At 35.5% G+C, this 15,280-nt stretch overlaps 1 long non-coding RNA gene across 2 annotated transcripts; it reads left to right on the forward strand.

The window, feature by feature from the left end:
• The first annotated feature begins 819 nt into the window (after window positions 1-819).
• LOC110881171 lies at window positions 820-3,483 on the forward strand. 2 transcript variants are annotated; one of them, XR_002559620.2, is made up of 3 exons: window positions 820-1,017; window positions 2,725-2,782; window positions 3,264-3,483. It is a non-coding gene; the product is annotated as an uncharacterized LOC110881171 (long non-coding RNA). The 2 variants fall into 2 exon arrangements; XR_004870300.1 differs by lacking the exon at window positions 2,725-2,782.
• The last annotated feature ends 11,797 nt before the right edge of the window (window positions 3,484-15,280 follow it).

Raw genomic sequence — 15,280 nt, forward strand, 5'->3', positions numbered from 1 at the left:
CCGATATGTCTACACAAATATTCTACAAAAACTTTGTCCAAAAATAATATGTGCCTTATTATTTACAAGATTCCAATTAAAAACCAAATTGTCTAAGTCCGCAGAAAAATACAGCAATCCTGCGGAAATGTACAGAATTCCGCAGAACGAAACAGTAACAGTCCGAAAACCCAAAAATAAATATTATTTTACATAAATAATATAACGGGTATTAAAAATGACACAAAATCCGCAATCGAATCTTATTGCGTTAAGCTGTACGGCTTGTTCAGTAAACTGCCAGTCAGTAAAGCCGGTACCGGAACCGTGCCAAAAATAATAAAATTTTTAGTCCAAAAAGTTGTATTAATTATTCGGATGATAAAACATGTGCAAAAATAATTTTTGTCATGTATTTATCTAAACAAAACACGGTGTCAGTATTTAACCCGGTACAGGACCCGAACCGACTTTTTCACCCGAATTACAAACTAAAAATTTTGGTGAACTAGTTTTACCTAGTGTCACACTACCTTAAAATATGAAGGCATAAAACCTTGTAGATATTTTTATATAAAATGTCAAAGTTCTTAAGGTTTATAAATTAAACAAGATTTTTATAAAAAAAAAAAAAAGTAAATACCCCCTCCCCATGATGATTCACGGTTGGTGGGCTTTCCCACTTGCCACCTATTTTCAATTTGTTGTGTTGGAACTAGGAAAACATGATTAGTGTAAGATCTAAATCCAAGTAAACCTTCTAACACTCCACCACTTTTCCATAATCCCCAAAACCATCAAAATTTACCATCTTCTTACCTCTCTCTCTCTCTCCTAAAATTCGTTCAAGGCCAAACACCACCAACATCACTTTCATTTCAATATTCAAACTCAAGAACACATGCTCATATGGAAGGTCATGGATGAAACAAGATACTAGGGAGTTTAGTAAAGCTATTTGGAGCATTTTTGGTGGAACTAGAAGCCCTAGATCATCAAGATTTTTCTTATCTTCATCCTTATTTCCTAGCAAAAATTGTAAGAACATTACACTAGTCTTACTTTTATTCTTGATTTCTTTTACAAGTTCATTATAAACCCACTTGAAAAATAACAAGAAACAACTAAAAGTCATTATTTTTAAACATGATTTTTCTATGATTAAGAGATGAACTTGGAGAATCAAGCCTAACAAATTTGAATCTTGGTTATTTCTACTCAAAAATATGATCTACATACATGCGTGTAGGATCAACCAAGATTCATCAACAAAGGAATGAACATGAATTTTTACGAACTTGCATGTTAGTAAAATATGAGAAACTATTCAAAACTAAGAAAATAAATTTTCAAAATATTTCTTGGATAAAGTTTCCATTTCTGGAAAGGATCATAATCAAGAAATATGTTGGTAGTAAACATTTTGAATACATATTTATGCTTCAAATGACCTTGCAAGACATCTAGAACAAGAGTTTTTCATAAAATCTCGTTCTACAAATTTTTGGCAAAAATAAGGAATAAAGTTTCCTTTTTGGGAAAGTTAAGAACAATATCATGTTCATGCTACTTTTGTTGACAAATTTTGATAGATATCGATACTTGATGGTGTTTTGTATTGAAATAATTTGAAAACAAGTTTTGTATAAACTTGGGGAAAAATCCATATTTCAAACAAAACTATGGCAAAATTTTTATAAATTTTGTTATGTTTTAAAAGTTGTTAAACAAGGAAGTATGTAACTAAAACAAGTCTTGAACATGGTTAAACAAATTTTGGACAAAGACATAAATCCATGTTTTATAAAAAAATTTCTAAATAAAAATGACAAGTATATATTTTTGGATAAAATGTGTACTTACAAAAATATTCATCAAGTATCATAAGTATATAAATTTTTGATGTGTACATCATATGTTAGTTCAAGTAGGAACAAACGAAAAATTGATACACATCCATAAAAATTACAAAAATATATATATGAACTTGAAAAACGAAATAAAATTTCCATCCTTGGACACGAAAACACAAATGGACAAATTCGGACACTATTGGACTATATGGACTTTTGGACAAACAAAAATGGCACAAACAAAGCAAATGGTAAAACGTGACGGACGACACAAACGGGACAAACGATACGACTAAATCAAACCGACATGTAGTAAACGACTATAACAAAATACAAGCCGTCACAAAAGCTAAGGTCCATTTCTCATAAATAAAATTTGGGCTAGGCCTACTTTTATAAAACAATGGACTAAAAATATATTTTTAGTCAAATTTGGGATAAAGCCCACTTTACAAAGTACTTGGGCTAAAAACCCAATCTTTACAATTATTATGGACTAGATATATTTTTAGAAAACAATTTGGGCTAGGCCCATTCTTACACAAATTATTTGGGCTAAGTCCACAACTATAAACTAAATTGGGCTAGGCCTACCTTTATAAAATGTTTTGGGCTAAGGCCCACTCCTACAAATTAATTTGGGCTTAACCCATATTTTTAAACAAAGTTATTTGGGCTAGGCCCATAAGCACCAAATACCCACAATGGACTTAAATTCTAAAACATAAATTAAGCCCATTCAAACACAAATCAAATAGAATATATATATATATATATATATACAAGGAAGTTATATATATATACGAAAACACAAAAACAAAATACAAGATAGAATATTTGTACGATACACAAAAACAAACCTAAGTGTCTAACTAGATTAGAACACTTGTAGGTCGAGAAACGAACCGCGAACAAGGAATCGAATAGAGATTTGCACGGAACGCGAATCTGTGAGTTTATGTTTTCCCTTTTACTTTGAATGTTTATAGTTTTAAACTTTCGGGGATGTATACATGTTACGAATAGTATGATAATACGATGAAACTATTTTGATCACATGCGGATAGGTGTTAAAATAAAGGGGCCATTAATGAATAAACAAGTACCGAGGAACAAACGGATAGATCTATTTGGGTTTTGGCAAGCCCCACTCTTAACGACAACGATAACCACGATCGTCAAGAGTGCCTTTGTGTCCAAACTAGTGTCGTTGACACACATGATAAATTGTCAAGGTTTTGTTGCCTCCTATTCGGCATACATATTAGTGTCCTTGCAACACACTAATGATCATACAATTTTTTTTTATCATACTATACAAAAACGAATTTTATTACTTCAAATGTTTTGGAGACTCATTTGATGCGAGAACAAAATAACATGAATTCACTCAACTTTTGTTGACGTTTTCAAAATTAACATGTATTACAGGAGATTAGTGGACGGCTTTGGAAAAATATGTTCAAGTGGTTATCAAGAACGCAAGCTTTTGTGATGTCATCCGTTTTCAATTGTTATGTTTTGAACTTTGAATAATGTAGTTAAAGTTGGTGTTGTTTCAAGTTTCAAACAAGACATATGTAATGTAAACTATGGTTTCGAATCAAATGTATGGATGAACATCTTTTATGTTTCAAATATGTTGTTTACTCGATTGATTGTAACGATTGCCGCTCTCGTCACACCTCGCCATACGCTTCCGCATAAACCGAAAATCAGGGTGTGACACCGCGAGCGACCTGTATAATTTGTTTTATTTGTTTTTTATTAATATTAATGTTATTTAGGGCCAATTATGAGTATACGGGATATAATTAGAGCATTTAGGGTGTTTTAGGAGGGTTGTTATATCCTCCCCACCTTGTTTTAAATCTCGTCCTCGAGATCTACTAGAACAGGTGTGGATATTTCCGTTGCATTTCTGACTCGAGCTCCCAAGTGTATTCTGGTCCTCTCTTAGAATCCCGTTTCACTTTGACCAGAACTAATCTCTTGTGTTTAAGATTCTTAATCTTTCTATATTCAATCTGAATGTGTTTCTCTACAAACTTAAGTTTCTCATTTACCTTTATGTCCTAAAGAGGTACCACTAATGATTCGTCTGCTAAGCACTTTTTGAGATTACACACGTGAAACACATCATGTATTCCTGCCATTTCCTCTAGCAGTTGTAGCTGATAAGCTACTGGTCCTTTTCTTTTGATAATCTCAAAAGGTCCAACATACCTGGGGCTTAGCTTTCCTCTTTTAATGAATCTGACCACTTCTTTCCATGGAGAAACTTTTAACAATACCTTATCTCCAACTTGAAATTCTAATGGGTTTCGTCTATTATTATCAACATAACTCTTTTGACGATCTTTTACTTCTTTTAGTCTTTCCTTGACTTGAATAATCTTATCCATTGTTTCTTGCATTATCTCTGGTCCAGATAGTTGCTTTTCTCCAATCTCTGCCCAACTGACTGGAGTTCGGCACTTTCGTCCATAAAGTGCTTCAAATGGTGCAGCATTAATGCATGTGATAGTTGTTATTGTAAGAAATTCTATTCATGGTAAATGATCGTCCCAATTTCCTCCGAAATCAATTACACAGGCTCTAAGCATATCTTCCATGGTCTGAATTGTCATTTCGCTTTATCCGTCCGTTTGAGGATGATAAGCTGTGCTTAGATTTAACCTGGTTCCCATTGCTTTTTGGAATGAGACTATCTCTATCAGACACAATAGATAAAGGAATTCCATGTAATGAGACTATTTCATTTACATATAACTTGGCTAACTGCTCCATACTGATAGTTTCCTTCATCGGTAAGATATGAGCAGATTTGGTTAATCTGTCTACAATCACCCAGATTGTATCATTACCTTTTCATGTCTTGGGTAATTTGGTAGCAAAGTCCATTGTTATTAATTCCCATTTCCATATTGGCATCTATAACTGTTGCAATAACCCTGAGGGTTTCTGATGTTCGAATTTAACTTGTGAACATGTTAGACATTTAGCAACATAGTTTGCTATATCCTTTTTCATTCCTATCCACCAGAAATTCTTTCTCAAATCTTGATACATCTTATCGCTACCAGGATGTATCGTATACTTAGACTTATGGGCTTCTTGTAAAATTTGATCTCGTAGGTTTCCTTGAGTAGGTATCCAGATCCTGTTCTTATGGAATCTCCAAATTCCATTTGTTCCTTTTTCTAATTCCTTAATCATTCCTTTTAAACCTTCAGCATCGTCCTTGATTGTTGTTTCCTGTACCTCTCTAATTTGCTCATTTAAATCTATCTGCAGATTTAATCTGAGAGAGCGACTTGTTTTGGCTTTTCATGAAACTTTTGACTTAAAGCATCATCGACTATATTAGCTTTTCCTGCATGATACTGGATATCACAATCATAATCACTAAGAATCTCCATCCAACGTCTCTGTCTCATATTTAATTCCTTCTGCCCAAAAACATATCTTAAACTCTTATGATCTGTGAAGACAACAAACTTACTACCATAAAGATAGTGTCTCCAAATCTTAAAAGCAAAAATTATAGCTCCTAACTCTAGATCACGGGTTGTGTAATTCTCTTCATGTTTCTTAAGCTGTCTAGAAGCATAAGCTATAACCTTTTGACGTTGCATCAACACACATGCATACCCTAACTTAGACGCGTCACAATAGACTATAAAGTCCTCAGTTCCTTCTGGTAACGCGAGTATGGGTGCGTTGGTTAACCTTTGCTTTAAAATCCTAAAGGCTTCCTCCTGTTTTCGTCCCCATTCAAACTTAACTGATTTGCAGGTCAGTTTGGTTAATGGAATGGCTATTCTAGAGAAATCTTGAATGAAACGTCTATAATATCCAGCCAGTCCAAGAAAACTTCTTACTTCCCTTGGTGATTCAGGGACTTTCCATTTGGTAATCACCTCGATCTTTGTGGGATCCACATGAATTCCTTCATGATTAACCAGATGTCCAAGGAATTGCACTTCTTGTAACCAAAATTCGTATTTTGAGAACTTAGCATAAAGCTTTTCTTTTCTCAATAATGTCAGAATTATATACAGATGCTCTGCATGTGCCTCTTTACTCTTAGAGTAGATTAGAATATCATCTATAAAGACAATTATAAATTTATCCAGGTATGGCTTACATATCTTGTTCATCATGTCCATAAATGCGGTTGGGGCATTGGTTAAACCAAAAGTCATGACTGTAAATTCATAATGACCGTACCTTGTTCTGAAATCAGTTTTAGGAATGTCCTCTTCCTGTACTTTCAATTGATGATATCCCGAACGTAAGGCGATCTTAGAAAATAATCGAGCTCCTTGGAGTTGATCGAATAGATCATCGATTCTCGGTAAAGGGTACCGATTTTTAATTGTAACCTTGTTCAATTCCCGGTAATCAATGCACATACGCATTGAACCGTCTTTCTTCTTTACAAACAACACCGGTGTACCCCATGGTGATGAGCTAGGTTGTATAAAACCTTTTTCAAGTAACTCGTCTAACCATTTCTTCAGTTCCTGCATCTCCATTGGTGCTAGTCGGTATGGTGCTTTGGCGATCGATGCCGTTCTTGGTATTTGGTGAATTCTAAATTCAACCTCTCTATCTGGCGGTAATCCAGGTAACTCTTCTAGAAAAACGTCTGAGAATTTAGATACTACAGGAATATCTTTTAATTCATTTCCTTTAGTGTTAATGATTACCGAAATCATATACACTATTCCTCCTTTCCTTGCATAACTTGCAGTTTTCATCACAGAGATGAATTTTGTTGATATGGTTGGCTTGTCTCCTTTAATTGTGATCTTTTCACTATTTGGTGTACTTAATTGCACAGACTTTTGATCACATGAAATACTAGGATGATTGGCTACCAACCAATCCATTCCTAATACGACATCGAATCCGGCTAGATTCATTGGAAAAAGATTAGCAATAAACATATGGTTTAGAATTTCAATTCTTGCTCCCTGCAAGATTTCACTTATCTTAATGGAATCTCCATTTGCTGTTTCCACCAAACAGTCTTGTTGAAGCTTGGTTAATGGTTGGTTGAGAAGTTTGGAGAAAGAAGTATTGATAAAACTTTGGTTTGCACCAGAGTCAAATAATACTTTAGCAAAAACATCATTAACTAAAAACGTACCGGCTATCACATCCGGAATTATCTTAGCTTCTTCAGCTGTCAGAACGAATGCTCTGGCATTCTTTTTGGGTCCTTCAGTTGCCTTAGCTTTGTTGGTTGTCGCTAGAGCTAGTTTTAGACAGTTCGGTTTGATATGACCAGCTTCTCCACAATTGAAGCATAGCCTATTGCTAGCTTTCTTCCTGCAGTCTTCTTCCTTATGTCCAGACATCTTGCAGAAGTTGCAGTATATGGAGCACCTTCCTGATTGCTTCCTTTTGCAATACTTGCAGTTGGGTACAGAGGAAGAACTTGTACCTTTTCCACGGTAGGAATTACCAGAATGAAATTCTTGGGTAATCCTTTGAGCTAAGTTCTTTCTCTGGTTTTCCTCTTGTGTACGTACCAATTCATCAGTCAGGGTGTTGGCTAGTTCTACTGCTTCTTCTATGGTTTGGGGCCTAGCTGCCTTGACTACGTGTCTAATCTCACTAATTAATCCCCAGATATAACGGGAGATTAACACTGGCTCTGGTGAGGCCAAGGTTGGTACTATCCTAGCATATTTAAAGAATATGGTAGTGTACTCGTTACAGTCTATTCCAGTCAATTTATGATTTAGGAACTTATTGGCGATTTGTTCCTTTTCATGAGGAGGACAGAATTTCCTTTCAACTATCTCCTTAAAGTTGGTCCATTCCATATTATAGACTCTGTCACTTCCTCTAGACTGGAGAATGGTATTCCACCACTCTAAGGCTGCATTCTTAAAAAGATTAGAAGGAAACATAATTCATCTGCGCATTTACTTATTTTTATGACTGCTTCTGTCTTTTCTATCCAGCGCAAGGCTGAAATGGCTCCTTCATTGCCTGAGAATTCTATTGGTTTGCAGGCCAGGAATTCTTTATAAGAACAACCATATGAGATGGTTCTTCTTCTTTTTGGAATTGGAGCTTGGATCAAGGGTCTGATTTTCGTTCACGCTATGACTTGATTCTGTAATTTGACGTTTACTTCAATTGCAGAGTTATTATTTTCTGCTTCTTTAATAGTCTTGATAATATATGGCATAACATCTGTAATTCCTTGTGCTACGATATGTTCAATGGCACTTTTATTCACTTGGTTCTCGTTATTATCGTTATTCTGGTTTTCCTGATTTACTTCGTTCGACATCTGAATTGTAAACATTTATCAGGTATTAACATCACAGAATAAGATTTAATACAAATAATCACACAAGCAGATTGATCAAAAACGTCGAGCATTGCGACTTTACTCTTTTTATATATCTATATATGTATGCATCGATTACATATTACATCTGAAAATTGAACACACTAGTAATTATGCATCAATAGGTATTCTAGTCTATATTCTCTCTGTTTTTTTTTTCAAGTACAAAATTACACACATATATATTAGATTATCTAGGTGTCGTTCATCCAATACTGCATCTCACGCTCGTCATACTTCCAGACGAGTTTCTCTCCTATCTGACAGATTCTATTTCCCTCTTCAACTAAATTTTCGCCATACTGGAGGAGCTCCTGCACATATTCGTGGGTCATCGGTGTTGGTATTGGTATTGGGTTAGGGTAATGTGGTATGGGTTCTTCGTAAGGGTCTGAGTGGTTTAACAATTCCTGAAATGAACAGTGGTCGTCCCACCACAGGTAATAGTCTCTAGGGATTGGTGTGGGAATACTAGGGATTTCATTGGGGTTAAATGCTGGTATCGGGAATTGGTTTTCCTGGTTGGGTTCTAACTCCATTTGTTGACTGGGGAATAAGGGTAAAAGATGTGGTTCAGCTATTTGGTTCAGATTAGGGTCTGCTGCGGTAGTGGCTAACATGTGGAAATCTGCTAACTGCCAATCAAGTTCCTCCTCCCACAATAGCCTATTAACTTCCTGGGTTTGGGCATTCGTTTCTCTATTTGCTTTTGCTATTGCTCTCTGTTGTTGAAGTTTCTTCATTCTCTTCCTCCTCTCATGCGCTCCCCTACTAAACCATCCTCTCTTTTTAGGAGGGAACGGTTTCTCAGACTGTGCCTTAAAGATAAAGATTCCTTCCTCAGTATCAGCTGAGTATCCTGAGGGAGTTGGCTGGGATGAGGTTCCTTCATCTTTTGGGGAACTAGCTAATTGACGATAAGCGTCGGAAGTACCTTGCTCACTCATATTGTAAACTAACAAATTGTCAAATAATACAAAATAATAATATATATATTTTCACAGAATCACATAAATTATTTCCTAACACGATTGTTTAAAGTTTAGGTATTAGCAGAACACCTAAATTGCTTAAACCAGTGGTTGTAGCTCTGATACCAACTTCTGTCGCAACCCCCGACCCGGGAGCGGACGGCCGCGAGACACAGAGCCAGTGGTATCGGTGTTTATTAATTTGAAAGCGGAATTTATACATCAGGATCGTAGTTAGGAAATATTATCAGAGTATAAAACACCAAACTCTTATAATAAATAAATGGGATAAAACCTAAGTTCCATTTGCAATACATTTATAGGGATAAACCCTAATTATTGAATATATAAACACCTTTTTATTTAGGTAACTTTTATAGCCACTTCTTTAAGCCTTCCGTGCTCTCCAGGTGGCTTCTATTGGCTTAACACTAAGTTACCTGAAACGCGTTTTAGAAAGATTTTATCAGCAAGAAATACTGGCGAGTGCATCCCAGTTTAATCAAAACATCTTTTATGACTTTACAGTATTGAGAGCGATTACAATGTTTATATCTACCAATATACTCATTCAGTACTGTCAAATCCATGACTTGTGGTCATGTTACTCATTGGCTAACTCGCCGTCCAATAGTAACGGATTACAAGTAATGTATACAATACCCCAACATACCGGCAGCAATTGTAGAATACATAGACTCAATCGTTGTTAAGTATAATTTAAAACATTTGAGGTTTTGGTAAAACAGTTTGGTAGAAAATGACTCATAAAAAGGGTTTACAAAAAGAGAATGTACTCACATTGTAGACTTAGATAATACTATAGCTTCCTGATGACTCTCCTGATTATTATCTATTAAAATTAAACAATGCACAAGTGTTAGTAAAATAACCCAAATCACATTAGCCATACAACACGAGACAGAACTCCAACGAACTCAGTCAGGCAGAGCCTTGACATGCGTTATAGAGCCCTAGATCAATCGGGTAGGGTAACAAATACGTGATCGGGGGTTATAATACTTACAATGAGGCAGAGCTTCGCTTTTTAGGGGTATAATATCGGGCACTACTTCGCTATTATATGGACAGAGGAAAGAAAAGAAATTGAGCAACTGAAACTGAGGTCTCGCCCTCCTTTTATAGGCCTGATCAGAGGCGGCTCGCGGCCCGCGAGCCCCCACTCCTTCTCTTACGCGGCCCGCGAGAGGTGTAGGCTAGCCTCTAGCCTTGGTGAATCAACGTACTAGACTTCACACGCATCTAGACACGTGGCGGCCTGTGGAGTCGCCTGGTGTTACTCGGTCGCGCCCCGCGAAGCCCAGGGTAAACCCTGTCGCGGCCTGCGAGCGACCTGTATAATTTGTTTTATTTGTTTTTATTAATATTAATGTTATTTAGGGCCAATTACGAGTATACGGGAAATAATTAGAGCATTTAGGGTGTTTTAGGAGGGTTATTATACCGTGTCTCCCACCAATCTCCACGTGCTGGCGTGGCCATTTTGAATTTCAAATCTCAATAAGGCAAGCCACTCTGTCACTACCATCAAATAAATGCGTTGAGTGTTATCAGCACACCAATCCAACCCCCTTTCCCTACCAAGCCTCTCGAATTTTTGGGTTATCCCAATCTGCCTAAACTCCTCCACATTTACCAACCTTCCACAAACACACACTGTCACACCCCAACCGATGGCGGAAACATCAGAGTGAGACGAAATAGATTGCTCATTACTCATAACACTAAATTGTGACAAGTATTTCATAATAAATTTCATTTTATTGCTAAAAGAATCAATTACATTGTTTGAAATCGAATATAACAAGTTGAAACAAATGAATTACAATACAACAAGTATTTAAAGTTTAAAATGCATTTCTAGGCATCTTACTAAGTTCTGTGCATCATCATCAAAATCCTGCAACATGTTTTAAAGTATAGCTCAATACAAAGTATTGGCGAGTATACAAGTTTTGGAATACTAGCATATAAGTATAAAAGGTTGTCTCAAATCCAACATGGCAATTCATATACAAAGTTGAAGCTAGAATGCATAACTATAGGCCAAACCCGAGTCTCCACGAGAATAATGTGCATCCCTCGTCACTGAAGTGAACAAGACCGTAAAGTATAATGTGCATCCCTCGACACCAAAGTAATCGAGACCGTAAAGTATGTTGACTTAACAATACCCTGCTGGGTGGTGTGCTACTCCTAGAGCGCTATAACTGTTAAGGTGGCTAGCTAAGTTAATGATAAATATAGCGCATGAAAGTATTATAGCATAAATAACCTAAACATAACAAATAGCATGTTTGGCAGATTGAGCGATTGAATATGTTTGATTATGTGTATTGTGAATTTTGATAGTTGAAACATGTTTACACCCAAAAGTGCATTAAAGCGTAAAAAGGGTCAAGTATACTCACAATATTGTAAAGCCTTCCGATTATCCATGTATTGACGAGTTAATGAGAATAGGAGAATGAATGTGTTCGGTGTTTGGAGTTTATGGAATGTTTCGATTCGGAATTAAGTATAAAAGTATATGTATGCAAAGTATATCCCGTCTAGACACTCGTTTGGACACTAAGTTTTTAAAGTGTTTTCATTGGTTCTAACGTGCCCATTAGAATCCCAAAATGAGGAATAAATGTCACACCCCAGTATTTCCACATATTATCGGTGGGCCCGGTGGGGAGTATCGTGACGTAGTTGATATCATCATTGTCAATATACACAATATAATAGCACAGCGGAAGGCTTGGTAAATAAACTATTACAAACCATAATGTCTGAGTGTTCGAGTGAAAGAATATACAGACTGGAATGTAATAAGATCCACAGGCGGATCATAAATATTTACAAAGAAACAAAATAACAGACTTCAGGTATCTATGGATTTGCAAGATCCTCTTATGACACCTAATAGCTCCAGCCTATTACGAGAGGTACCTGTCAATCAGTCTGTAAGAAAATACGTCAGTTTACACTGGTAAATACAATTAACTGACTCTTTTGAAAACATTTATGAAAATTGATTTAAGTGCATATGGCACAAATCATTTATAACTTGGGACAATTATTTAAATATAATCTTGTATACAGATTTACATGTTCGTCATACAATTGGGGCCGGTTGGAAGCCGGTCATGATTAACCGACTCACCACTTATAGAACCCACAAAGGAGTTATCCCCAACATGTGGGTTTATATATTATTTAGCATTTGCATCTGGCAGGTGTATGCCTACACCCCGTGCATAGGTCGTGGTCATTTTCAAATGAAATGAGCCGAGGATATCCAGGACACGGTCGAATTAACCCCCAATGTTTATGTTATCAAACAAGACAGATTAAAACGGGTTATGTAAATTTATTAATCACAATCCGATTAAATGATTTCATATCCGACCAAGTGGTATTATTATAATACCATATCCCAAGCCCGTATAAGCGAAAATAAGTTAAAAGTATTTACCTGAGCTAATGTGAAAGGTAACTCAGCAGTATAATCCTAAGCTTTTTGATGGTACCTTCTACTGGATGCTATTAATCTGTATAGAAGGTTTAATAACCTATTAGGATGCTAACGGGTCCTTAGTTAAGTCAAAGACCTAGACCGGCTAGCTAGAAAAAAACCTTACGGTTCTAAACGCTAGGTTAAGCGGAGACCGGAATAGAATGTGGTTTAGACCCGACAAGCTTGGGATACTTGTATAATATGGGTAAACTAAACACATTCTGGAATTTGAGGATTTAATGATAAGGTTAAACCCGTTTCGGCTATTTTACGTAAACTAGTCACATAAACCGATCCGAATGCATAAACGCGTAACGGGTAACCAAATGAATTACATACAGGTCTTAATTGTTATTATGCTTAAAAATATGTTAATACACCAGTAGGATGTTAACATATATGCCCAAAAAGTAATTTAAACCAAGTTAAGTCCCATAAGGGCATTTTGGTAATTTTAATACTTATAAAAGAGATTTTATAACAAACTAAAGTTCTGGTCTTTTGAAATCAGTAAAAATATTTAATTTATCTCATTACATCAGTAAGATATTATATATATGTGAAATTTACTCTTTATGACCAAACTATGTCCCGAAAGGGCATTTTGGTCATTTCACATAGACTTTTAAGGCTTTTTTGGAAACCTGAGTTCACAACTTATACCTACTGTAAAAATATTTAAATTTGTTTAAAAATTCAGTAGGTAACAAGTCTTAAATGTTAAATATGGTTTTAAACCATACTATACACCTAATTAGTGTAAAACTCGCTAATTGACGATAATCAAGATATTTATGTAATTCTGAGGTTTTGATAAGTTTTAATTGCTCAAAATAATTTATTTAATGTATGAAATCAGTAGGAAAAAGTTTGGCATTCAAATCCTTTGTTAATCTCATTTTATGCTTAAAAAGGGTATTATCGTCATTAACCGAATTACACAAGAACTCTATGTTTTAAACAGATTATAATCTGACAAAAAATCTTAAGTTCCTTAAAAATAATATCTTAACAGTAGGTAATGAGTTTTGGTTCAAAATCTAAGTTTAAAGGTGCATTATGCAAGATATCGCAAATTAATCAATAAAAAGCTTCTAATTACGATATCGCGCATAACTCCTATTTGGGACCAAGAACTGATGTCAAATTTTCGGGACAAGTCTAAATATCAGTAGCAAAGGTTTTTGTCCACTCACATTGCTAAAAATCTCATTTGTGTGTAACAAGGGCATTTATGGCATTTTTAAGCATATTAACGATCAAGTGCATATAATTCAAACCACTAAGAACCATGCAATATAACTCCAGAGGGTTATACTACTGAGTAATGTGGTCCTAATGGAAGCTTAAAACATGAAAGAATTAAGCTTGAACGGGTTAGAACTGAAAGTCAAAGCAAAAGTTAAGCTTTTGCGACTTTCGATTATAAACTGACCTTAGACTGATAATTGCCGGGTTAGGACTGATAAAACATGTTCTAATATTAATTACCAAGTCATTAGAATGTTAAAATATAATTTAGAACCTCTGTTTTATTAGTTTAATTCATTTTTAAACTTTCTGTCCAGTTTGACTTTTTATCAAACTAGTTTGACCCGACAATTAACCAGTCAAACGAGAAAATTATGAGGTGCCCTTTTAAGGGTTAATCACCTATCCTAATATGGTTCCATAACCACTTTCGTTTTGATTAGTGGCTGGACCATTTGTGATTAAACCGAAAGTCAAACCTTAATTACGATATGTTTGACTTTTTGGTTTTAAAGCTAATTAAAACAACTAAGCATGGATTAAGACTCTTACTTAGGGTCCTTGCTATCTTTTCTACACTTGGTATTCTTCTCCTAGTGATTGCAAGCTCCAGAAGTGAGTATTTGAGAATGTTGCAAATGTGAGTTCATGAACTATGAACTAAAGTCCCTTATATACCAAGTTGCAACTTCATGGATTACTTGCAGCTGTTATAGGAGTCCCTAGGATCACCCCAGGTGTCCTAGTGGTTTATTAAAACCGTCCAACAGTCCAAGGTTTCGAAAAGAACGAGCTTAGGTCGGTTATGCAACTGAACATACACTAGTGTTCCCTTGGAGTCTTTAGAAATGGCCATAATGAAGAATTGTCGGTTTTTGGCACATGAATTCTTATTTCTTGAAAGTGGAACAAATCATCACGAATTCAGCCGGATGTTGATGAACTTTTTATCAAATATTCATAAGGGTGTATTTATATTTTACAAAGCTTTTGGGAACGTTAAAAGGTCACTCAGAGGTAGAATTAACATGTTGACACTTTTAATCCCTGTAGCTTTATAATCTTTCGTTTATATACACAAACGGCTTCTTATATTCAATTAATCATTCGATTAAGAATATATTCTTCATGCATTGTCATTCAGAGGCTCAAGTTTGGCATGTTGACATTTTAGTCCCTTCGCATACATAATTTCACCGTTTGTCAACTTTAGTCCTTCAAACTCAATCTCTCACATATTTAGAGTTTAGGACACGTGTCTATACATAATTGGACACTTTTTTACGTGGTGTTACAATAAAGAACAAATATAATATAACTTATA

The sequence above is a fragment of the Helianthus annuus genome, chromosome 10 (assembly GCF_002127325.2).
Source record: "Helianthus annuus cultivar XRQ/B chromosome 10, HanXRQr2.0-SUNRISE, whole genome shotgun sequence".
NCBI classification, from domain to species: domain Eukaryota; kingdom Viridiplantae; phylum Streptophyta; class Magnoliopsida; order Asterales; family Asteraceae; genus Helianthus; species Helianthus annuus.